General features: G+C 38.7%; 1 long non-coding RNA gene across 1 annotated transcript in view; it reads right to left on the reverse strand.

Moving 5' to 3' along the window:
• LOC109253673 (uncharacterized) overlaps window positions 1–23,473 on the reverse strand; it is a 44,961-nt gene extending 21,488 nt beyond the window's left edge. The window contains exon 1 of the long non-coding RNA XR_002074500.2: window positions 23,271–23,473. This is a non-coding gene — a long non-coding RNA (uncharacterized LOC109253673). The remainder of the gene's footprint in view (window positions 1–23,270) is intronic.
• Window positions 23,474–23,875: the final 402 nt, after the last annotated feature.

Consider the following 23,875-nt stretch of genomic DNA (forward strand, 5'->3'; position numbering starts at 1 on the left):
TGGTTCAAAAGACTATAAGAGAAACCTAATGGATTATTAATGTTTTGTATCTCGGCATTGATCGCATTCTTGCTGCATTAATATTAATTTGCCATAAGCATATTATGCCAATATATTTCTGTTGTTACGAAATAATGATCAATAGGGGAAAATTTAGCATTGAATTGAGATGAATTTTAATAGACTGTGACATAAATTTGTGCTCATTCTGTCATAATGAAATTTTTATTGAACTGGTGAGCCAATGCCTGTTGTGTCCTTATTACAGTAGCCTCTTCATCATGTCTACATGGTGCATGGATATTAGCAGCAGTGTTCAAACATAAGGGGTTCCTGTAACCTCCCTGGGTGTCAACTTTTTCATCTGTCCAAATCATATTACATCCAAAGAGAGCCTGGCACATAACTAACATTTAGTGTGGGTTTACTATTATAATTTATGAATCCTATTTTAAGAGCAGGTAAATTATTAATAGTGTTGCCTGTAGCACCTGTGATTGAAGCTAAACCCACCAGGGTCAGAGATATTAAACCTGCTTAAATGCGGACCTCTGGTTTCTTACCTAATATAGCTTCCAATCCATGAGGGAGATTTGGAGAGGACCTTAACAACATTTGAGGGGAGAGGTTGGAACAACATTTCAGATATTGGTCATCAATTAAACTCTTAATTTTCAAGTTTTTCTATACGGTGATTCCAGTGCAGGCTCATGGAGAAGCATCATTCCTTCATCCAAACGAGCTTTTCAATCACTGTATAATATAACTTTCATCTTGGAAAGTCACATTTACACATTTATACTTTGTAAAGGCCTAGAGATACCATACACAAAAAAAGAAGCCTGTTTTAACTTCAATTCACCCACCTGTTCTCAAACTAACTTAACAATGGAACCCTTTTAAAATATACCACCCCCAAATAACCTGTATGATTAGTGTTCCATGGAATACATGTAGAGAAATGCTGATTTAGAGAATACTTAAAACTCAGCTACTTTTCCCTTTTTAAAACTCATGGCTTTGAAACCAATTGTGTTGATAAGTGGCCTCCCACATTTACTTTTTCATACATATTTAGGTGTAACAAAAGCTTATCAAACATGTGGTAGGTAGTGAATTCATAACACCCAGGTAAGGAGCTCAAAAGGCATGTATATGCCAGATATGTCTCTATTTAATCGATTTCTAAAACACATTTTAAGACTATATAATTGTGTTAATATTCCCATCCCAATCTTCTGTGGACAACAAAGATAATTTGGGGGGAAATTACCATAGGGAAAAAATCACATGTTATATCAGGATAAATTTGCATCGAATGATCCAGGCTTTGATGTTACTAAGTCTTAATCAAATACTATTTAGTGCTTTGTGCAAACAGTGCTTCGTTTGCTCTAGAAATACTTGATAGTCATGTACTTTATAATTTATGCTTTAAAGCTAATTCATTTTCTGTATTTTATTAGGTGTCTAGTTCTACATAACAAATTACTCCTAAATTTAGCCTCTTAAATAACAAATATTTATTATCCAACATTTTTGGAGCCAGGCTGCAACAAGGTGTTGACCAGGGCAGCACTTATCTAGTTACCTGGAGGCTGGATGAGGGGACAGTCTGCTTCCAAGCTCAGCAATGTGATTGTTGGCAAGATTTAGCTCCTCGTGAGCTGTTGGACTGAGGACCTCAATTGTTCACTGATGTTGGCTGGAGATCTCCCTCAGTTCCTTGCCATGTGCACCTTCACAGGGTGGTGTTTGGCACGGCTGCTGGCTTTCATCAGAGTAAGCAAGTGAGAGAACAAGGTGGAAGCCAGAGTCTTTTTGTAACTCCATCTCAGAAGTGGCATCCCATCATATTTGTCACATTCTGTTCGTCCCTGGGCCCAGCCCACACTCAGAGGGAGGGGATTATACAAGGGCATGAATACCAGATTGTGGGGATCACTGGGGGCCACTTTAGAAGCTGCCTATCACATACAATAAAAATTGGTGGCATGGGGATATTGTTCCATTAAATGGGTCTGGTACTTTGGGATATGTTGATATTAATCTGATTCACAGGTTATGAATCTATGCATTAAAATCCAACACAATATTGAATGATGAGATGGAGAAAGTTATATTTACCTTCAATGCCTACTAAAGAGAACACTGTATTTATTTGAAAGGATGCCTTGATAATCCCCAGTTAGGGGGAAGCAGAGGTCTAGAAGGCAAGGGTCAGTTCTTTGTGTCCAGGGTGATACTGTGGAAGTGACAGGGCTCTGAGTAGAGTCCAGTATATCTAGATGTTAGAAAGATAGGGCCTGCCACTGATACCTGAGTACAATTGTTTGCCATACAGAAAATTAAAAATAACCTTGGAACTTTAGATTTTTATTTAGACCCCAGTGATGAAAGTACACACTGGTATTGGTTACCTATTGCCAAGAAACAGATTACCCCCAAACTTAGCAGCTTAAAACAACAAAAGAAGTTTTTAGCTTATTGTTTTCTATGGGTCTGAATTTGGGAATGGCTTAGCTAGATGGTTCTGGCTTAGGGCGTCTCTCAAGGTTTGACTCAGATATTAGCAAGGGCTCCCGTCATCTGAAGGTACGACTGGACTTCAGGATCTGCTTCCAAGATGGAAGCACATGGTTGTTGACAGATGTTCCTCACTCCTGGTGAGGACTAGGACCTCTCTGTAGGATTGCTTGGGTATCCTCATGATGTCATCTGGCTTCTCCCAGAGTGAATGATCCAAGATAAAGAAGCAAGGAGGAGGAAGCCACAAGGTCTTTCATGATTCAATCTGGGAAGATATACATGATCACTTTTGCCAAGTGCTTTTCATTAGAAGGTAGTCACTAAGTTCAGCCCACACTCAACAGTAGGGGAATTAAGCTTCACTTTTTTGTTTGTTTACTTATTTATTTTGAGAGAGAGCACATGAGCAGGGGAGGGGCAGAGAGAGAGGGAAAGAGAACCCCAGCTGGCTCTATGCTTCAGCGCAGAGCCTGGCACGGGGCTAGAACCCATGAACCGTAGGATCATGACCTGAGCCAATACCAAGAGTTAGACACTCAGCCGACTGAGCCACTCAGGCACCCCTAAGTTTCACTTCTTTTTTTGTCAAAAAAAATCTGTGGACATATTTTAAAACCATTACAACACTTTAGATGCTTTTCTTAGGAAAATAAACCATCAAAAACAAAACAAAACAAACAAGCAAAAAAGCAAATGAACTTCCTAAATGTAAATAGTCTTTGTCATTCATTAGAATACATTTAAGAGCAAATTTATCTATATCTCCTCTCATTGACAAACAAATTATTCACAAATATTCAAAATAAATACATGCCTGAGAGTTTGAGTTTCAGGATATTGTATTTGAAAGTTAAGTATCAAAAAGCAAACTTAGCTTACTGACTCTGGAAAAATTGAGAGGACACAGCAGTATTTATAATAAATAGTTCTTAATAATTAAACGAATCAATGTGACTTACTATATAGTATTTTAAAGGTCTAGGTCCTAAAACTTTTACTTCATTTCCAAAGCACCATTCTGTTACACTGTTTTGCCATGGAGCACATAAGAATCACTGTAAAATAAACAGAGGTAGCAAACAGGCAAATACCAATACCAAACAGAATTTGAACTAATCTGCCATTTCACTACCTTTCAGGAGTTCCTAGCCTGGAAGTTAGTCTTTTTGCCCTTTCCTCTCAATTCTTGGGATGAAACACAAAGGCAGAATGAATAAGAAATGATAATAAATGCTGGATAACTTTGTTTTTAAAATCCTTCCTTTCTTTTAGGGTCAACCTCTATTAGGACTGCTTCTGAAGTCTTAGGTAGTCTTGAATTTGGAACACCCTCCCAGATGGGGGAATTCATATCTTGCACAGAAAGCTTCTTTTCTTCATCTAAGCACTTTGAAGACATATCCTATCCACAAAGAGGTTTGGGGTTGTAGGGAGATGTTTTTGGTTGCCATCGTTGACTAGGAGTTGTCCTTGGCTTTTAGTGGTAGTGTGCAGGATGGTCTCACCCCATAAATAATTGGTTCAAATGTCAATAGTGCCTCCTGTTAAGAAATCTTCCCCCTCCTCTCTTAGGTCCTGCCTCTGGTTTAGGTTGTAAACTCTGGGAGAGAAGGAATATGGTGGACCCTATTTTGTACCCTAATCTCAGTGCCTAGAAGAACATCTTGTAAATAGTGATTGCTCAGTAAATATTTGTTGAATGTAGTGCCACTTGTAAAGACAATGACTGTTTGGTGGACAATTAGATATAATAAAAACCTGCTGACCAAATTGCAATTTCCTCAGGCCTTAAATAGAATTTTCTGATGTTGGCATCCTAGATACAAGTGCTCTTCAAATAAAGTCTCTGTTAGATTTTGTATATGTCAACTTTGAGTTTATCATTTTGAGGGGTACTTGCTCTGTGTGCCATAGTTCACCGTGAATATGGAATGTGAATGTAATCTCAGAGAGCTGTGAAGAATCATGGGCTTAATTTTATTTTGCATATTTGTATTTAGGGGAACTTAAAGTATAATATATTCTATTTGAGTAACAGTTTAACACTAAATTTATAAAGATATTAATTTGAAAATATGGTTCCCTCGATTCCTGGAAAAGTTTCAAAATCTTATAATTAAGCTCTTGAAGTCATGGAGTCTGTTTTTTAAGTTTGTAAAGTACAATATTCAAGGTTAAAAGGGGGTAAAAACAGGTTGTAAGGCTTTGGGTAGATGTGATTCTTCTTTCTGTAAGACTTTCCGAAAAGCAAATAAATATGTGACTGTGTTTCCTAACCCAGAAGCTACATTAAAAGACTTTTTCCTCAGTATTTCTAAGAAAAATTTTCGTGTTTACCTCATTTGTCCTTTCTCTTCTTTCTTCTCAATGTTAATTTTATTATCATTAAGCATATTCTATGAAAATCACTCTCTTGATTAGCATTTTAAAAGTCTGTTCTCTGGGGATGTCTTTGTTTTGCATTTCTACTTATTTATACTGTCCAAGAACAACTTTGAAAAACATTAGTTTTATCACAAAACAAATATTTACAAATTATTTTTCTTTTGGCATCAAGTACACATTTCACCTTCTCACCTCCTTCTGCATTTATAGTATATTCACACATCGATCATTTAACACTTTCTTTGATTCCACAACTGAGCATCTCCCCATCCCCCCAGACATCTAATTAGTGTTTTTGTCACAACAACAATTTTTTTGTGACATAAAATTGCACGCCTTTTTTTTTTTTTTTTTTTTTGTACTGGAAGGGGGTGTTTTAACCAAGGGAATGGACTGACTCTGTGGACCTGTCTTCTAGGCTGGGTTCAGAGCAACTATTTCCATCATGGCCCCTGATTATTTCTAGCCTTCAATTTCTTTTTTAAATATAGTACCAAGTCTCTTGAAAAATAATGGTAACCAAATAAAGAAAACCAATTCTCCTACGGAAGTACCACTTTCCTGGGAGTAATTGCCATTACTTATAGGCTCTTATTTGTCTGGTTAAGTTGCTTTTACCAGTGTAAGCAACAGAAAATCTCATCAGAATCTGTTCTTCTAGGCATTTCTTCTCCCCCTCAACCTGCAGAATCATTTCCTTTTAGTAAATATTTGGATGTTCTGAAGCAAGCTCAGTCAACCGTGCTTTATTTTTGAATTGGAAATGGTTGAGCAGTGTTGTGTATCTGTGTATGGTTAGGGTGTTCTGCCCTTTTCTTTCCTCTGAAACCACCTTTTTGAAAAAATGGTGAAAAAAACCCTTAAACAGGGAGATTATTTGGAGGAGGAAAGTATATTCAGAGTGTCATTTCGGTTTTAACAGGGAAACATATTTCAAGGCAGAACCTGTAGTGGGAAAACAGAAAATGATTCCAAGAAATGGCCATGGAAAGACCTTGAGTTGGAAGATGTTTTTGCTGAGATGGCCATGGATGTATCTATACAACACTCGATACAGGATTTTTCTGATTTTATAGGAAAGAAATAGCACTGACCAAAATTAAACATCTAGATTCTTGTCCTTTTGTATCACAAAGGCCTGAGAAATGGGAAATATGAGATTAGTTCTACTTTTCTTTTTTTCTTAGCTAGAGTTATCTCAGAAACAAAAGATTAAAATGGAAACATCTCTACTGCTCTGAGTCTCTAGGTGTGGGAGGAGGCAATCCTCTGTCTAAATGGCTTCCTTAAGCCCCTCTGCCCCCATCTGTTTCTTTGCCTCTGGTCCTGTTGCTTTAGGATCAGAGTGCTGCTTTATCAGGGGTTGAGGAGTGCTCATGGCCAGAGAATCAGGAGCCTCTAGTCCTCAGGGATTGGTCTAAGGGGCAAATCTTCTTTATTAGAAAGATCAAAATAAGTGCTTCTTGGCTTAAATCAACCAGCCTAAGGGTGAAGGAAACAAGTTGAGGGGCTAGGAATAAACTGATAAAACAGAAGAACAGTAAGTCATTAAAGGTCTTTTATCTGATTTCCGCTCATAAGTTCATTTCAGTTTCTTGACATTCCAGCAGCACTGAGACGTGAAGTTCCTGCAACCATCGTGCTGCCTTTCATCTCTTTGGGTAGGAAGGAACAGAGCCTTAAATCTCCCATAGTATTGCATAAAAATGGAAGTTACCTCGATCATATTAGTGTGCCTACCAGTTACTAAAAGCCCTACTGACTTTTGGGTGTCTTTGAATGAGGGTTCTCTTTGCCCTGCACTGAGGAAGACATGCTTCTGTGTAGAAGTTTGGATCAAAGCTCTGTTTTTCAAACCATGGCTTCCAGACAGGTGTTTCAGGAGTTCTGTAAACACTTGATTCAAATATTATTTCCATGGGACACCTGGGTGGCTTAGTTGGTTAAGCATCTGGCTCTTGATTTCGGCTCAGGTCACGATCCCAGGGTCATGGGATCAAGTCCTGCATTAGGCTCCGTGTGTGCTTGATCTCTCTCTCTCTCTCTCTCTCTCTCTCTCTCTCGCTGTCTCAAAATAAATAAACATTTAAAAATATTATTTCCATATTTACTTTAACCATTCTATTAATAAGAGGAAATAATGTTAGCTGTAATGGCAGATTCCCAACCTATGTTGCTACACACAGTAAACATTTTCTTCTTGCTATTCCAAATCTATGAAGGATATTCCTGGTCTACAAGTGGCCTTCTACATGGACCTTTGGGAATACAGGCCTCTTCCATCTCGTGGCCCTGTCTTGTCTGGATCCTCAGAGCACTTTCCACAGACAGCGAGCTGTTGAGGAAAGGGTTGATGCAGTGCCTATGAGGGGTTTCCAGGTGCCAGGTCTGTTCCCATTTCATTGGCTAGATCTCAGATAGATGGCTACAAAGAAAGCTGGTAAATGTGGTTGAGCTGTATACTAAGGTGGAAAAGGAAAAAGCTAATTTTTGTTGAGAACACAGCTGTCTTTACCAGAATTAAAAAAAAAAAAAAAAGGATCTTTTAATTCTTTGGAAATCACAGCTTCTTAATATGTTGCCAGTGTTGACTTGCTTTAGTGCAGATTTTGGAATTAAACTTATTTTGCTATATTTAATTAAAGAATATCCTAAAGTCGCAAGAAAAGCTGTTAAAAAAAACCTCTTTGACGATGTGCAGGGATTTATCTGTGGGAATCACTGTCATCACCCTCAAAAGTAGTTGCAAAGAAAATACTAAAATAAATTAGATCCTAAGACTGATGTAAGTCCGCAAATCATCTATAAATTCTGATCTCATTCATCCAAAAAGGCTTCCTTGTTCTCAGTGACTGACTTTATAGCCTTTAGCAGAAATGTGAACTTCTAAAATAAATTTATATCGAGAAGATGTTTCTTTCATCTGTTTTCGATCTATTGAAGTTGCATAAGATTTATCTCTTTAAAAAGATTTTTATTGCTTAACAAATTAAAGAACAGTGATGTCTACAGTCTCTTCCAGCTCTAACATGTATAATGCTTTCTATTTTTATGTATTAGTGAAAGAAAGAGTAACTCTTGATTGCATATAAATCGTGTAGTGCAAATTACTCAAGTTGTTTTCCTTAGTTGAAAAGTTAAGTTGCACTTTGCAAACTATTGCACAATGTGCTTCCCCAAATTGTCTTTAATCAATTATTTAAAAAATTCCTAGAGGCTTGAAATCTCCAGAGGTTTTTACTAGCTGATAATTGATGCTAATAGTTTCCAGTTTATTTGATGTTTTGCAATTGAAACATGCTTTTCCTTGTCCATAATCAAGCTCATCTTTCTTGTAGTAACTATAATGTCAAGTCAGGGGTCTGTTTAATTAAAAAACCACAGGCCTGCATTGATTCTCTTCTCCCTTGGATTTCTTCTTGATTAGGTTTGGACATTTGCTTTGGGACTTATGGGCTCCCCTGCTGTCCCTTTAATGGAGTAGCCCGTTGCCCACCTCACTCCAGGGCTGCCTCAAGCCTGAAATATATAGCCAAGCAACTCAGCCATAAATTAGATGTTGCTGAGGCTGGAGGTGCTGTGGCTTTTGTTTTCAAGGCTTGCAGTTTGAGGGGAAGGTCATAATTCCTGTTCCCATGACTGCTGGCAGCGGCTGCAGGGTTGCTAAGGGAGCAGCCACAGAACTGAGCGGATGTGAGAAATGAAGTCAGGTGACCCTGCCTGCCTTGCATAGATGAAGCCATTTTGAGCTGTGCCTCCAATGGGGAGTCCTTGCCTAGGGCCAGGCTCCTAGATCTATCACTGCCCTCTGCTGGATCAGTGTAGGTGTCCTAGTGGGGACTTGTGATGAACAATGTTAGCCTTACAGAACTGAGCTCTGAGGAAGTGGAGACCACAAAACTTAGTCCTAATTCTGCCTGCATGCAATCAGCCAGTGACTATGGCTTGCTTGGTTTTGACATCTGCTGGTACTGAAACTAGTCATATCTGTAAGATCTGCTCAATGTGTATTCTACTTGATCTGGTACACTTGCAAAAAAGTTCTGCATTGGGGTTTGAAAACAGATATATTTAGATGAGACACAAGAAAAGACAAAATGGCTTCAGAATGCTGAAGAGGGCCCTGGCAACCCTGAAATAGTGTTTTAATTCAGGGCTGATTGTGTATGCCACAGCAGACCCGAGGAAGTCCCTTAAAAAATTCCCTTATGAATTACTATTATTTCTATTACTCTTAATCTTTAATACCCAGAGCAGTATGGAGCCTATTTTCTTCAGCCCCCACGTGTGTCCTATATATGGGAATATATGAGGGGCCAATCAGTCTTCATGATAGTCTTTCTGTAATGTCTCATTTTCTCATTTTTCTCTCTGTTTCTTTCAATCTTTTTTTTTTTTTTTGACTCACACCCTGTTTTACTTTTTATCCAACCCACTGCAGAGACTGAAAAAAATGGAACACCACAGGGGGAGAAATTAAAGCTATGAAATGCATGTTTGTTCGATGTGCTTCTTTTTGAAAAAACAAAAAAAAAAAACCCCAAATTCAGATAAGAAAAAAAAGGAAAGTGAAATAATGCTGTTTGTTCCTCTAGATACCATCCTCCTCTAGCCTGTTGAGGGCCTGGGAGGCTGACCTGTACCCAAACGCTGCTTTGCCTTCTGACTTCCCCCTGAGTGTTGCCAACGTGCATGAAGTCAGGCTGTTTATTTCCCCAGGTTCCTCCCTGTGAGGCTGCCAACCAGTAGTGGGTTTGGATACAGGACACAGCTCTTGTCTAGCAGCCCTTCAACCCAGTTTTCCCTCTACAGCTTCAGGAAACCACCCCCCCACCGCCTTGGCAGATAATGGGGTTTACCCAGGCAACCTGTAACATCCTTCTCCCCCATCTTACAAATAGTCCCTTGATATACTCTCCTCAAATTACTTGGTGTAAGAGTTCATCTCTTGCTGAAAACCCAGGTAGTACAGTTATCTTCACTACACAGAGATAAGCACTGATGAGCATTTGGGTGTATTTTGTATTTCTTCACCTGCCTTTGTTTATGATCTTATGTAGAGGCAACAGATTTAGCATATTTGGTGTATACATCTTTATATATTTTCCCCACTTATAATTACTTATGAAAGTGATACCCCATTCTTAAAATCTTCCATACCCCAAATCATGATTTTTATTGGGTACACTTTGTTCCACTGCATGGCTATAACTTAAATTTATTTTAGGATTCATGAGCAGTCTTGTCATCTACCTTCTCTTCATTTCCTCAAATGTAGTTGCTCCCTATTTCTCACGTGTATTTATTTCACAGTTCTGCTTCTCAAGATAGAAGATTGGACTGGTCAGTGTGTCACTACTCATTTGGGAAGGCCCGTAGTGGGCACAGTCTTAAGCCATGTTTCCTTATGGACGATCACCTTTTTTAATGTTCAGTCTTTCCTCATGTCAGTGGTTGGTTGGTTTCTCCAAGGTTCATCCTAGTAACTTGGAGAGGTGAAACTTGAACCTAAGCTTACCTGCTCCAATAGGTTGTACTTACAGATTTGTAAAACTCAAACTCTACCTCTAATCATGGAAACCACTGTTTTAAGTTAAGGAAAAATGTTAATTAAAAAAAATGTATGGTTCCGGGGCACCTGGGTGACTCAGTCAGTTAAGCATCTGACTTAGGCTCAGGTCATGATCTCATGGTTCAGTTAATGAGTTCACCCCTTGTTGGGCTCTTTGCTGTCAATGCAGAGCCCATCCACTTCAGATCCTCTGTTCCCCTCCCTCTATTGCTCATGTGCTCTCTCTTTTTTTCTCTCTCTGTGTCTCAAAAATAAACGTTTTAAAAAATAAAATAACTTTAGATATCTTATATAAAATGAGTAGATGTTCATTGTACAACATATAAATAAAATTTAAATATGTATGGTTCTAGGTGTGCTTGGGTGCCTCAGTCTGTTACGTGCCGGACTTTGGCTCAGGTCATGATCTCACAGTCAGTGAGTTCAAGGCCCACATGGGGCTCTGCACTGATAGCTCAGAGCCTGGAGCTGCTCTGGAATCTGTATCTCCCTCTTTCTCTGCCCCTCCCCTGCTCATGCTCTGTCTCTCTCTCTCTCTCTCAAAAATAAATAAACATAAAAATTTTTTTAAAAAATAAACAAAAAAATGTATGGTTCTAAATAAATGAGCTATCAAGCCATGAAAAGACATGGAGGAAACTTAAATGCATATTATAAAATGAAAGAAGCCAGTCTAAAAAGTCTACTATATGAAATTTCAACTATGTGACATTGTGGGAAAAGACAAAACTGCAGAAACACTAAGAGAATCAGTGGTTGCCAGGGGTTGGGAGGGACAAATAGGCAGAGGATGGGGAACTTTTCCTGATGCTATTTCAATGGTTGGATACATGTCATTGTACATTTGTCCAATCTATAGAATGTACAACAGCAAGAATGAACCACAATGTAAACTCTGAACTTTGGGTGATATTGATATGTCAATGTAGGTTCATCAGTGGTAACCAGTGTATCATTCTGGTGTGAGATGGTAGGAGAGATTAAACCTGTGTGGAGGCAGAAGGTATATGGGAACTTCCTCTTGTCTTGTTCTTTGAAAACTTAAATCTACTCTAAAAAATCAAGTCTATTTTAGAAAATACAAGGTTCCTTTTAAATAGGTATAGTATCAGGGTGCCTGGGTGGCTCAGTCAGTTAAGCGTCTGACTTTGGCTCAGGTCATGATCTCACAGCTTGTGGGTTTGAGCCCCACGTCGGGCTCTGTGCTGACAGCTCAGAGCCTGGAGCCTGCTTCAGATTCTGTGTCTCCCTCGCTCTCTGCCCCTCCCCTGCTCACACTCTGTCTCTGTCTCTCTCTCTCTCTCAAAAAATAAATAAACATTAAAAAAATTTTAAAAAAATAGGTATAGTATCAGTTTTCAGTGCCAACAGATTTGCTGTGTCTGGCTGATTTTCCTTTAACAAAAATGACCAATTTTCCTCTTGTTTCACAAATACCTGCAATAAATTGACATTCCCATCCCTGGGGATTTCTCCATGGAAATCGGTTTCCCTATTGTTATTTTAAAGCAGCATCAGCTTTGGTCTCCCATATTCAGATAGTGTAGGCACATAATCAATTATAAGATATATCTAGCTCTGAGGATGTTTTCCTGCTGGAGAGTTTTATACCCAAGTCTTACAGAGAAGATATAAGAAATCATTTTTATTTAAAGTCATGGAGATTTAGAGGAATAAACTAGAAGCTTAATTTGAGACTTTGGAAATTCTAAAATCTATCCACGCATCCATCATATAGGACAGAATGATTATACTACCTCCAGAATTAGATGCACAACTGTATGTATGCTCCGTTGAGTTAATCTGACTCTCAATTCTAATGGACACTCTATATATCTTTTCTTCAATACACCAACGAGTACAGAAACTTAAAGGTTAGCGCTTTGAAATGCTGATGCATTCATTTCTTTTTATTTAAACAGTATAAGGAAATATTCTTTATTAGAAAGGACCATAATGAACATATGTGGAGAAGTTGCTCCGTTGGTTGCTCAAAAACTAACAACTGAGCCCAGAATGTAAACAAGAGTCTGCGTACACACATTTTCTGAGATTGGGGGATTTGAGAAATGCGTGAAGGATCAGTGACTAATTAGTGTTGTGTGAGTCATATTATGTGTACTGACCATTCATGCTTCTAGAGTCTCCTTCCCGTTGAGCAGGAGTTATGGCAGTGATGTCTTGGAAATTTGGTCACCTCCTGGTTTGTAAAATCGGGATGCCCTGAACAGAGAGTTTTGTTTTTCCTTTTGTCTTCTGAGATAGATTCATAGGCAGCTTTTGTTATTTATGCTGAACAGGGAGGAGAGAGCTGTAGATGTGATCAAATTGGATCATCCTAAAATTACTTTTATTTGGGTTTAGAATTCATTGTTTGTTTTTAGACAGCAGATATACTTTCTCAATCTCATTTTCTTTGGGCCAATCTTAAAAATTCTATCTGAGCATACAGTGATAAAAGATAGCAGAGGCATTTCTGAGACATGAAAGGTGCCAGGGGAAGGGAATGAGATTTAAATTTTGCTATGGGTATTGCCATATGGCTCATACACACTTAGATAAAGTAGTTCTGTGATATTTGCTCACAATGCTGTCTCTTTAAAAAGTCATATAGTAATTAAGGAATAAAATTAAGATTGTGATTCTGCCTTCACTTTGCTGTGAGTGGAGTGACCACCCATCCCTGTTTGCCTGGGGCTGAGGCGTTTCTAGGGATGTGAGATTTTCAGTTTTAAAATGAGGATGAGTTGTTCACTTTAGCTCAGGGGAGTAGCTGTGGCCAGGGGAAGGGTGGGTTCTCCTGGCAACTTGGTTGCCAAGTATACAGCCCTGGGGACAGTGAACACAAATAGTGGATCAAGGAAAGGGCCAGAGCAGAGTTAGGTAGAGAGGCTGAAGGTAATGGCCAAGTCAGAGTGTTAGACAGTGAGCGTGGGTCCTTGTGTGGAGCCATAGGAAATTAGAACAATCTGGGTCCATTCTAGGTGGATAATAAGGAGTGGTTCCTCCAAGAATTCCAGAAGAATTCTTGCTGTACGGTTTCTAATAGGGTCTTCCATTTAGTTTCTTCTGCTACAAGGACAGGCCTGTCTAGGCACTTACAAAGCTCATAGAGGAAGCCGGTACTGTCCTTCAGGGGAGTAGGCTGTTTCTATCTTATACAAGAGATAAGTAAACTTTTCTTTCTAGTAATGAACTCTAGTTTCTTATTTACATTGAAAAAAAGTACTGAGTATTTTATTTTATGAATGTATAGGAGAATTGGATGATATTATATGATACTCCAGAATGCACTCCCTAAAAGTTACATGCCCCAACCTTCACTCCATGGATGAGGTGGTCTGACAGGTGGTGGTGGTCTGATTTTAGTGTACTTTTTCTCTACAAGGAGAAATTTCTTCCTGGATCTAAATGGGTAGGATTTTTGTCCAGCCTTAGTTTGATATACTTGCTTCTCTCCAGCTATGAGCAGGAGAGGTGCTGCCCTGAACTCATCGTACTTTTACTCAGGGAACAATATACTAACTATTCCAAAAATTTTTTTTAAATGGGAATATTTGAATGCACAGAAAAATAGAGGTAGGGAAATAAAGAATCCAGGATTATTTTCACAAAATGCATACTGAGAAGTTCTCTGATGGATGGACGGACAAAGGCCATAAATTGGCTCTGTGCTCAGAGAGAAACATGTTTGGTTACATGAGTCAGTGTCCATAAAATAAGAAGCCAGTGACAGAAGAGAAGCACAATGCTTTTTTGTAACAAGGTAAGAGGGCAGTTTTTCAGCGGGTCTACATAAGGATTCTTTGAAATATAATGAGCAACATTCTCAATAGTACCTTGATAGTTTCAGAGAAGTGTTTCCTATGTTTCTCAAAGCCTAACATTGTAGCTTCATAGCTCAATTCAACAAAAAGTTCTATCTTAAAATTTTTTATGTTTATTTATTTATTTGGGGGGGAGGAGAGAGAGAGAGAGAGGGAGACCATGAGTAGGGAGGGTCAGAGAGAGAGAGGGAGAGAGAGAGAATCCCAAGCAGGCTCCATGCCTAGCATAGAGCCCAAGGCAGGGCTCCATCTCACGACTGTGAGATCATGACCTGAGCTGAAATCAAGAGTCAGACGCTTAACCAACTGAGCCACCCAGGCACCCATCTATCTTAAATTTTTTACAAAACAAAATGAAGTGTAGATGTATATATTTTAAAAGAAAAATAAATAAAAGTTATCAGAAGATGGGAAGAACTAAATGAGGCATGCTAGATATGAAGATCTCTCCTGGCTTGGATCATTCCAACAATAGATTATAAAGTATGCAAAGGAATTTCTGGATTTTCTATCCTTCAGACAATTCTGCATAATGATGGTTCCCAATAAGCATCTGAAGTATTGAAAGCAAGCAGTTTGATGAGATTCGGCCTGACAAATACCTCCTGGAATTCACTCTGCTATGTGGCCTATTATGTCTAGAACTCATGGGATAGAATTCTTCAGGAATATGTCAAGAATTCAAACATGGATGCCACCTGCATAGAGGCCCTTTATTTGCGGGTGAGCCAAGGAGTGTTAGTGGCCATGCCAAAGCCCTCCTTACAATTCTGATTCTGTTCCAACACATGGATAAATGGAAGAACCCCAACATTCTCTACCTTTCGAACAGTATAAGAATCCAAGTATGCAAAAAAAGTTAAGCTCTTCTTGAATTCTCTGGGTCCATGGGTAATTGCGGTCCTTTTATGACTAGGCTTCAGGTACATCTCTTTGGCTTCATTTTGACACTGTTCTGAAATTCACCTCGGAATGGTAACTGGGATCTCTGCTTAACTTACTTTTTGACTTTTGCTTTGGTTCTTACAATACTGTTGAATGTTCCCAATACTGAGCAGCTTGGCCTATGTTTTGACCAGATCTCTCTATTGTCTGTCTCTCTTTCTTCTCTCCCTCCACCTTTCTGTCCATCCATCCTTTTCTTCCTTCCTACCTACCTTCCTGCCACCACCACCCCCCACCTTAGTTCTAAATTCACAGACTCTTAGAGCTTTTAAGTAAAACTCTGTCTTCACCTGCTGCTCAATCAATCTGGGTGACCTAGAACTCCAATTCCTTATAGAGTTTCTGTTACTTTCCTTAATGAAATATCTAGGCCCATATTTTTGCACAATTGTTTCTTAATAAACACACGTGAACACAAATGTGATTGTTTACGTCATTTATTTCAGTCCAATTACTCTGTTATCAGCCAGTCTGAATACATCCCCAAATTAGTAATGTTTTTCTTTGGGGGGGGGGATAAAACTCATTTTTATTATACTATGTTCTAAAATTGTATAATCCCATTAGTAATTTTATCTTGGGTTGCTAATCACATTGTGCACAATGTCCTCTTGAGATTTCTAGTGTTCTTTTTTTAATATGAAATTTATTGTCAAATTGGTTCCCATACAACACCCAGTGCTCATCCCAACAGGTGCCCTCCTCAATGCCCATTACCCACTCCCCCCCCCCCATCAATCTAGTGTTTTTATAATCCATGCAAGCTGTATATTGCCATGTTATTCGTGAAAAATTGATACTTGGGAAAATATTTTTATTTGACAGGTTCTCAGAGATAGAGATCCTTTGAGTCCTATCAGCCATGAGACATTTCCTTTACCGTTGCAATTTTTCAGGAACCATTTTATTGATACTCCACACTTTGTGTCTAATTTTGTCCACAGCCATATTCTTAGGAGCACTTTCGACCAAATTTCTGTTGTTCTATTGATAACCATGAAACGGACCTCTTTCCTATTCTGGAATTAGCATTTGGCACCTATTAAAACCAAAATGCCACTTTCTATGTTAAGCAATATTTTTCACTTCTTTGGCATTTCTAGCTACTCTTTTTTTTTTTTTTAATTCTGTCCTTGGGGTAGTCATTTATTTTGGATCTTAAATATCAAGCCTTCAACATTTGTCCTTTTAAAGACTATGTCACGAGGCTGAACTCTAATATTTGAAAATGATTAGTGTTTAACTCTTTACACCTGTTTGCACCATTTATCACCTGCTCTGCTTCCTGCTTCTAGCTTGTTCTACAAATTCAGGTGTTTAGTACCTGAATGCATCAACATGTTTTCAAGTATTTTAGCAACTAAACAATCCAGGCAATGAGGAAGAAGTTCAAACAACTTGCTTGTGGTTATGGTTGTCAAGGAAACCATTTCCTTATATAATGTTTGACAGTAGCTCTTTTGGTTTTTTTAATACCATAAAAACAAAGCTTGTCTGGTACCATGGAGAAGAAAGTACACAATAAAATGAACCACAACCCAGCTGAAAGTTATAAGCCTGCACTGGATGAAAAATGCTATGTATTAATTGATGTATTATTGTATAATATAGAGGGATAATATGTTGAGAGGTACGGCAGAAGTAGGAGTAAAATTTCCTTTTTGAAGCAAATCCAGGCTAACACTGTATTCTCAAAATATGCTATATGCATTGGGGAGGGGGAGTGTTTCATTAAACAGACAGACGATCTCATCTTTGCTATATACAAACTCATGGATGGAATTTTAAACAGATTTGAAAACATAATCAGTCAGAGGTTTGCATATATTGCCCAGTGATCGACACCACTGCTACAGACTACAGGGGCTGCAGGAAATGAAAACCCTGTCTTTTGGGTTTGTCCAATTTACGTTAGGTTTTGCTTTAGGAGAGAAGGAATGAGTTGTGGTGCATGGTAATGCTAAAGCTCCCTATGAGAAAAAAAGATCCTAAAATGTTAATGAATGAAGTCTTTTAAAATTCTTTTTAGCTCTTTCCCAATGTGTATACATATAGAAGAGGACTTCAAGGCAGGAAAGATGATGTTGGTTTGGACACTATTGCTTTTGATTCTGAAATTCGGGGTTTCCATTTATAAAATGTGAACATAAAGTTTCTACTTATGAATGTGAGAAGATGCAGTGAAAGTTGCATTGCAAGGTGAATGATTTTACAGAGGAAAGGGGGGAAATTGAACCTCGTTCAAAGCTATCCAACCTATGAAAAAGGAATATGTTATTTAAGAGATATGTGACTTGAAATGTTGGAAGTCAGATGAAAGTCCAATTGGAAGACATAATTTCTAAATAGATCCTAATGTTTAGAAGAAATTGTTTCTTCCTTGATTGAGCAGTTTCTTTCCTTATTTTGTAAACCATGAGACTAACTACTTATGTAACAAAAAAATAAGTTTTACCTCTTCCTTCCTTTACCTTCAGTGTATACCAATAACTGTAGTCATATGACATAGTATAATGTTCACATTTTTTTCTTTACAATTTGCTACAAAGGAAATGTTTGGATGGCTTAAGATGTCCAAAGATAGAGCCAGCTCATCATTGCCCGTGGCCTCACATTTAAGTATATTTTATTTCTAAAAGACTATGAAACACTTATCTCATCCCATTGCCATTACACATTATTTTAATAAATATTTTAGTACAAAAGAAAAGGAAAAGCAAAACAGAATTAATGTATTTTAATGACAAGATGACTGACCTCACAAAAGGGAATGCTATAAGAAAGTAAACGTGAAATGAACTGGAAGAGGAGAATAAGGCACCATAGAATTAAGTGCAGATCCCTGTGGCATTTAAGTTTATATAAAAAGGGCCTGATTTAGTTCTTAACATGTAGGTGATTAATTTTTCCTTTTCCATTACCCATGCCCCCCCCACCCATTCCTGCCAACCGTATTTTTTAGATTTCTTATATTTTAGGTTCTCTTAGAGTTTCCATTTTTCAGTCAGTCAATCTAAAAGCATGACAATGACAAAAGTAGTGAAAAGTCTGGAAATCATATATGAACCTTGGTTAAAAGAAAAGGAGGGCATGCATTGGAAGGGCTGTCATATGGAAGAGGAATTAACCTGTTCGGCATGGTTTTCATAGATGGAACTAGGGTCAGTGGTAAGCAGGTATATCAAAGTAGATAAGTCAGTTTCTCAGAGTTGCCAAGAATGGAGTAGGCTGCTTTAAGATGCAGAAAACTCACCATTATTGGGGGTGCACTTAGCTTATTACCTACCCTGTCTTGTACCTTAGGTCTCATTTTGGAGGGAAAGGGGCCCTCTAGGGTTTTCACTGTATCAGCTATCCCCTTTCTTTCAAATGACTTTTGCTCTTAGACTAGATTTTCTCAGATCTCTCCTAATCTGAGTTCTTCTCCTCCTAATTTCCTTATAATCCATTTAGTCCATCTAAGTGATGAACGGCACCAAGATCTATGGATTTGATCTCCCCACTGTCTTTCAAGCCTGCCCTCTTCTTTCCACCCACCATTCCATCATAGTTCTTGTCTCCCCCTTGAGAGGTAAGGTTTTGAGGACCTGGGTTGCTTTTTATTTATTTATGTAATCCCTAGTTAGTTAGCACAAGAGGTGAGCACTCAGAAAATTTATTTAAGAATGAATACGTGACCATCAATAATTTACTGTAAGGCACCTTCTTCTTTAAGTTGCAGGTTGATCTATTCATTCAGTATATATTTTTTGAGTATCTACTATGTGCATTTGGGATATATGAATGAGTAAGACCGCAGTAGTTTTTACCCAAAAGATCATAGCCTAGTTCAGAGGAAAATATAATATGTAAACAGAATTTGACTTTGCTCAGGCAATGTTATAAAAAGAAATATATACTTGACCAACTTAACTGGACTTCTGGAATATCACATTCCCACCACTTTGCAGGAGCCCTGCAACCAACTCAGGCAAGTGTTCTTTGAGAAGCCACTGGCAGGGTTTGCATTTCACAGAGCCAAAGGCAGGTCCTCTCAGAGGTAACAAAGGACACCAGTATCTGACTGGGTGAACTAGCAAGTTCAGGAGGACAAGCCATAGGTCTGGCTCTGACTACCGGTCTCTCCTTGCTAGAAGCTATCCTCCCCAAGTCTAGAGATTCTAACATTTTCATTTTTCTACTTGGGCCTCATCTGTTTCCATAGCACATTCTGTTCCATGCTGGTTCACTGACAAACTGGTCACTGCATAGAATGAGAGTGTTCATATTGCCCCAGAGCTTTAGATTTTTCCGTCTGCAAGTGTTTAAAGCTCAGACTTTCTGCTTGGCTTCACAAACATAGTTAGCTATTTTATGATCACCCTAGTTATTTATTCTCCTGTTTTCACTTTTATGGATCCAAGAAAATGCATAAAAATGTTAGACATGCAAAGCCCCTCCAATTTTATATATTCGGTTAACCAGTTCATTGGAAGTGCTTGTAATTCTCTGTTCCTTCCCTCTTTAGTTAAAGTGTCTTCTGCAGCTTCAGTGAGAGTGGTTTTATAGACCATGTGGAGTAGGAAGGAGAGAAAAAATTCTTGGCTGAGTGTGGCCTGGAAGACTTTCCCTCATTACTCAGAGAAATGCATCTGAGTCTGGTCTCCAACTAATAAATGTCCCCAGGCTATATTCTTCCTGCAACAAAATGTGATTTTGTTACTTTATCTGTTTCGTGCTCTTCCTACATAAGCAAAAATAGTTTTATAAATTCAATAAAAGAAGAAAATAAGTACAAGAATGTGTATGGATATGTATAGATATAAATAAGTATACATATGTGGGCTTATGTATACAAGAAGCAGAAGAGTCAAGGGAGAAAGATCAAAAGAGGCAAGAAAGCAAATAAGTTTTGTACAATAAATAAAATTTGGTGTTCTGTATTTGTGACCTCAAACTTTCCTTTCCTTTTTTTCAAATTCAAATTTCCTTCCATCTAATCTCTAAGTGTTCTGACATTCAGAATGCCAGACATTTGAAATGAGCTTTGTCTCAGGAACTCTGATTCCAAGCTCTGTAGTCTGAGTGGCCAACCCCATTTTGCAACCTGTGACATATCTAAGCCTCGTGATGCCATCACATCACAGTCAAGTGAGGAACAGGTGAAGTGTAAAGCATGCAAGTGGAATCAGGAAAGATACCCTCAGGTTACTTTCCAAAAGCATTTGGCTTTTTAAAATGCCTGCATTCTGATTTTATTATCTAGCCAGTTACTCACTAACCAAAAATGCATTGTATGCCAGTGATGTAAAACTTATTTACTTAATCAAGTTATTTCATTGCTGCCTTGTAATGATTGGGGCAGGGTGGAGTGGTATAAGAAAACCAAAAATGACATGTTCAATTCTTTCCAACTCATTTAAGTTCCAATTAGTTTGACAGGAATTTTTTTTGGTTATTACTTTCTAACTCTTGAAATCTTCTATCCAAGTGCCTATACTATTTTGTGTTTCTCTTTCATCTTTTTTCTTTTCAATCAGAATTAAAGAATTAAATTCTGCTGTTATTTATTGCTCATTCTCTGCATATCAAACTCAGTATCTCTGGTGGTTTCTGGATTCACAGGAACAGAAGTCCCCTTGAAAAAAAAATCACCTTAAAACATTTTGTTCATGGAAGTCTTAAATCCACAACTTACTTAGACCTCTTGGGCTCAAGATAACATAGATTTTTCCTCAGTAGTTCATTCCAGAATCAGATAATAAAGAATTACATGTGTTAGACAATAATGTAGCCAATTCCAGATTAAGAAAGAAAAAGATTTTGGCATGAATAATCTCAACCTTAAAATATGTCAACTCTATAATGAAAATTAGGCAGAACATTTAAGTCAAGCACGAACTAATCATCTTTCTAAAGTTATCCAATGCTCTCTGCCAACTCCTGATTATGTGGGAGTTGCTGATCTGTTTTTCAGATTCTCTAGGGTCTTCTGAGGTCATATTCTGTCCTAGGATTCAGGTTTCTATGCTTAGAGTCCCACATTCGAGGCTGCTACTTCTACAAAGGGGAGGGAAGAAATCCCCCAGTTCTCTGAATATTGAGAGCCTGGTGTAGGGCCAGCTGTACTTGGGATCATGTTAAGTGGCAGCTAAACTGCCTTGACTTTGGACGTCTTCCCGAAAGTACCACCATACCTTGGTCTGAAAATCTCCTTTAGTGTATTCCAGGTGGAGACCATTGTTTCCAGAAAACCATTGTTAAAACAGTTGAGGCAGGACCAGAGCTGGTCATCCCTCTGTAGTATATATTGAGAAATTGACTCCTGGCTTGTATCATTTGTCCAATGAATGGACATTTTTTGTGGGCAAAGAGAAGTCCTGATTTAGTTGATTGGATCAGCTAAATTGATTAATATGAATAGACAAAGGTTGTGACCAGAGAGAATATGGCTGGAGGAAAACACTCATGAGAGGCAGGTGGTAATGGGAGCTATGCTGCACACCTGAGTACAGATGCTGAGAACCCCTCTAGAAATACTGAATCAGATCTTTGGAGAGTTGGGCCCAGGAATTTGTATTCCCCTCCACCCACCCAAAAAACAAAAACTGCAGGAAATTTAGACAGAGCCATGGTTGGGAATTATTCCAACAAAAGAAAGTTTCCTAGAATGGGTTTGAATGTAGTGTTTTCTGGATACATGGAGAAACAATAGATGCTTATGAAATGCCTGATTGATTGAATGAATAAATCAGGGATTGTGTGGAAGCTGAGTCCTTAATGACACGTATAGCCTTGCTACCCTTATTGCATCCAAGCTCCACCTTTTTCCTGGCACTTCCAGTTCCTCAGCTGTAATCAGAGCATACAAAGAATACAGGAAGAGCAATGAGGAGACAAGCAAAAGATGTTTTGGGGTACATTTGGTCTCCCTTGCTCCTCCAAAAAGAGGAAGATTGACATCCCGTCTCCTCCAGCCAGCTTACGGCATGTGCATGATTGAAAGTAATTTATGACTCCTTTTCAGGCTCAGCCTCCAAGCAGGAAAGCTGACATTAAAATGGTGCATGTGACAGAAATGTGGCCTTGTGGGAGCCCCAGAGGAGCTCCAAATCAGATCAGCTGTCCTTCATCAATCAAAAGTTGGCTGTAGCTCACTCCTCTATTTGGAACAAGTCTAGTCTTCCATCATTATGGCAGAATGGCGGGCTCATGAATAACGTTTTAGCATGAAACTTGGTACACACTTGTTATCATAATCTCAGCTTGTAAAATGAAATGTCTCAAGGGTGAATCAGCCTCATCATCTGCAGTACCACATTTAGGATGTCTTTGTACATTCTTTCTTATTCTTGGATTTCTCCCTCCTTCTTCCAATGCAGTTGTGTGGCCAGTGCTCAGTGAATGTGTCTTTATGCACTCAGCTGGACTTGCCCACCATAGGTCAGGACTGGGGGCAGTCTGCAAGGAAGAAGCACTGGATTAGGGGAAAATTTGATCCATGTGCCATTTGACTAAGCACTGTAATAATTACTCTGCAGCACAAATTCATTGAGACATGATATTAGTATCTCCACTCTGTGGATGAGGAAACAGAGATTCCACGATGTTGAGAAATTTGCCTAAACATACACTTGCAATAATGTAGGCTGATAGTCAGGAATAGAGGGTGGGGCTAGAGAAATGGAGGGGAAGGCACAAAAAGACAGGGCATGAAAATCTCAGTCATAAAGCAAGAGGGAGAGACCAGGTGGAAAGGAATGAGAAGAGGGGTTAAATGGGTGCACTGGTTTTTGCCGTACCCTACTTACCTGGAGTTCAGTTATAAATAATTTGAAATATAAGCAGTTATCTGTATACTCACTATTGGTTTAGTCTCTTCTCTAATAGCATAGACACAGAAGCCCAGTAGGGGAAATGCTTTGGGCAGAGCTGACTTAAAGGTCAAGCACACTGGGAATTAGATCTGACCAGTGGGCCAGACATTCTCTTCTGCTGGTATCAAGTAAATGTGACCCAGTCAGAGCTCTTACCTGTTCCAGCTGTCCTCTCACATGGCCAGCAGGCACGAAGCATGCATGCTCCAGGAAACAAGTGGTCTGTGTCCTCAGCTGGTCATTGCTCTGTGCTTCTCGCTTCTCAATGGCAGCAGGTTGTACCCTGAGTCCTGTCACATCACATGATGCAGTCAGGAAAATAAGCTCTCTGATAAATGTTCATGTAACACTCAGCATTCTCACCTACAGATAAAATAAATGTGGCAAAAAAAGTAGTTGAATATTAATGATATTTTTCTTCTTGGTGTTTTCTTGTACTCTTTGGACATTAAAGGCAACTTTAAAATAGCTGTGTTTCTTATACTCCTGGACTGAGAGTCACTGCCTGTTAAATAATGCTTAGCCCTTGAGCAGAACTTGGTGCTACATGCTGTGAAACTTTTAAAATGAACAAGTCTAATAATTCCAGAAGCCTGATAGTTATGCAAAGATTAGAGGGGATTGTAGTTTTTTTGTGGTACCTTTACAATTCCCTGGAAAGTAAATATTAAATGCATGTTTTCCATTAAGGGCCTTGCTTAAAGAGATCATCAGGGAGCTCACTGTACACTTAATACAAGTTTGGGAATTGCCACCGCTTG

Source organism: Panthera pardus, unplaced genomic scaffold (genome assembly GCF_024362965.1).
Source record: "Panthera pardus isolate Hobbes unplaced genomic scaffold, ASM2436296v1 HiC_scaffold_21, whole genome shotgun sequence".
Taxonomy (NCBI): Eukaryota; Metazoa; Chordata; class Mammalia; order Carnivora; family Felidae; genus Panthera; species Panthera pardus.